The 3,005-nt window shown below is 31.8% G+C and overlaps 1 long non-coding RNA gene across 1 annotated transcript; it reads left to right on the top strand.

Moving 5' to 3' along the window:
* Window positions 1–6: 6 nt before the first annotated feature.
* On the top strand, window positions 7–2,987 carry LOC117172820. The gene is made up of 3 exons (XR_004467062.1): window positions 7–343; window positions 707–830; window positions 2,613–2,987. It is a non-coding gene; the product is annotated as an uncharacterized LOC117172820 (long non-coding RNA).
* Window positions 2,988–3,005: the final 18 nt, after the last annotated feature.

Below are 3,005 nucleotides of genomic sequence, written 5' to 3'. Positions count from 1 at the left end.
ATGATTATATAACTATACAAATTACCCAAATCGGGATAAACCTTTTATTTCTACATATGATCTTTACTTTATATGAAGACATCAGAAGGACAATTGGGTGAGGACCATAACTGAAATTTAGCAGAAATTGTTCACAATATTGTTGAATTTTTATACTAAAATATGCATATTTGCATCGTAGTTTCAAAATGTTTTTGACTTCCCAAAACATCAAGGCATCTTCATTTCGAGCTGAGTCAGCACCTGGAGCCATGGTGGACCCGCAAACTAACGCGCAGACTGTCACACCATTACAAAACAAATTATGAAGCGAATGGCACAAGACTATTGTAAGCAGACGGGGGTATGTACGTTATTCATGGCAGAGGCTAGTAACCTTTATTTACTCAGGAATCTTGTTTTTTTTTTTTAATATTTTTAGTGAGGTAAGGAGAGAAAATTTTGAATTTTTACCATATTTGTTGAGCTTGGGATGGGCAAACTTAAATTATTAAATTTGTAATCATTGAGAGAAGGAAAAGCTTTATTTTCCACGTTTTAATTGGGCTCAAAGAACAAAATGTTTATTTTGGAATTTTTTCTGAATTAAAAAGGCTCTTTCTTGAAGGCTCTCTCTGGCTTTTTTAGAATTATTTTTACTATGTTGGAAGCAATTCATTTTTTTATATATATTGTCATTGGATTCCGTTTTTATTTTTTATTGCAGAAAGATTGTATTTATTGATACGAAATTCAGAAATCTCTATCAATCAGGAACCTCGAGTTAACGAAAATGAAGATCCCTGTTGGTGCTTCTCTCCTCACTCTAGCGATTTACTTCAGTTTCGTTGGTAAATATGATAAAATACCTGCAAAATTTACGAAATTTAAATTAGACTAAAATCCAAACTACAAGAATCCAACGACCAAATTTGGACATCAACGAATAAACGAAAACCAAAAAAACCCTATTGTAATCTGAAAAACCCCCTAAAAAACAACAAAAAAATAAAATTTTCGGAAAAAAATAAAAAAGAGGAAAGAAAAATGAGAAGGCAGCCAACCACATTACCTTCCTTCTCTTTTTCTTTCTTTCGTCTTTTTTTATTTTTTAAAATTCTCTAAACCTTTCCTTACATTACTCAGGGTGTCCATTTTAATCAAAGGAAAAAAAATTCACGTAATTTCCCCTGTAATTCCTAGTTCGCAAACATTTTTCACGGACAATAAAATAAAAAATGCGAACTGTAAGCATAAGAATTTTTCCATTTGAAGTAATAAAAAACAAATTAAAAATTGAAGCATTCAAATTCCAACTATTGAGTTTTAAATTTTTCAACTTGAGTTTTAAAACTTTTTAAATTTAAATACTTTGTAATCAAATAATCAGTAAACTTTAAAATTGTCAAGTTTTTATTATTTTCAGCAATTTTAAGCTAAAAATATTTAAAATTTGAAAATTAATGTTTTTTAACTGAACACTTCTAAAATTATAAGATAAAGCATTTCAGAACTTCTGAATATTTTAATAAGTAATAAATGATAAAAGATAAATCTTTTTTATTAAAAATTTTGCACTTTAAACGCTTTGAATTTTTAATTGTTCAATACTTTAAGTCTGCATTTAAAAATATAGTTTAAAGGCTGATGAAATCGAATTTGGACCGACTTTTCTTCTAAGTATTTGTAAATTTTTCGGTCATAAAATCAATTCTGAAAAATAGACTGTTTTGAGGCACCCGATTTCACTTTGTCTAAAAACTTATATACCTCTTCGGAAGATGACTGCTTCCTCTTATTTTCGCGAGGGGCTAATCACTCCCAAATCAATGTAAATGTTAAAATTGAACGTCCACCTTACTGATGCTATTGACATTTAAGCGATCTGGTCTCGATGAAATAATTATAATTATAGTTTCAAATCAATATTTCTAACGGTCCATTAAGCTAGCACCTACAGAACCGAATATTGAAATTCTTCATAGCTTAGAATTTTAGTATTCTTTTAGATTTGTTTCATGCGCTATATAAAAATGTTTGACTCTTTTACTTTTTTCAAAAAATTAGTTTTCTTGTGGAGGTTCTACCTTACATAAACCTAGCACTTCCACATCAAAAAATACAAAATAATAAAAATCCAATTACATCAGAATTTTGGGCCCTTGAAATCTGAAAAAAAAATTTTAATTTTTTTAAATTTAAAATTAAAAATACAAAAGCTTCAAAAAATTTGAATCGAAAATATCCACAATGATTTTTTGTTTCACACGTGCTCGCACAGTCGATCTACTGTTGTGCCGCGTGACGTCACGTCGACTCGTTTGAACACGCAAAGGGTCTCTTTATGAAACAGCGCGATACACTATTTTCGTTATTTCGTACGTTATTCACATTCCGAACACTATTTTCATTCCTTTCCTTAAATTTGAGTTCGAGTTACGGAAAATACCTTATTTTCTTTTCACTTCTTACTGATCTTTCTAAATAGCGAGTTACATTAAACCTCGCATTAAACTCACATTGATTCCGTATCGCCTTCATTATTGACAGTGATTCTTTGCATTAATTACACTGATTTAAGAGTGATTTGCCCCTCGTGTTTTCCTTCGACCTTTTCGTAATGCCTGTTTCAGCGCGGTTACGCCACGCATAACCTATACTCTGAGCGACTGAAACCGAACTGAAGCGGAAGTCCTGCGACATTTTTTCCACTAACTTAGGGTGACCATATGTCAAAGAGGGAAAACCGGGATATTTCTCATCGAAAACCGGGACAATCCCGAACACTTCCCCCACTCCTCGCCCAATCATTATTAACCGCGTTCACATAGAAGTGGAGAGTGTAACGTAACGTTACGTAATGGTCAGTAACAGGAGGTTTTTGACCCTAAACCTTCTGTTATATACCATTCGAGAATATATACCATCCGAGAATTTACACTGACGTTTCGGCATTCTTCTCACGTGCGGAGGTGCAGTTTAAAAAACTAAGTAACCTAAAGAGTAAAGAATGACATTCAAGTTTT

Source organism: Belonocnema kinseyi, chromosome 5 (genome assembly GCF_010883055.1).
Source record: "Belonocnema kinseyi isolate 2016_QV_RU_SX_M_011 chromosome 5, B_treatae_v1, whole genome shotgun sequence".
In the NCBI taxonomy this organism is placed as follows: domain Eukaryota; kingdom Metazoa; phylum Arthropoda; class Insecta; order Hymenoptera; family Cynipidae; genus Belonocnema; species Belonocnema kinseyi.
Note: the sequence above shows the minus strand (reverse complement) of the source record. Positions and strands in the feature narration are given on the sequence as shown.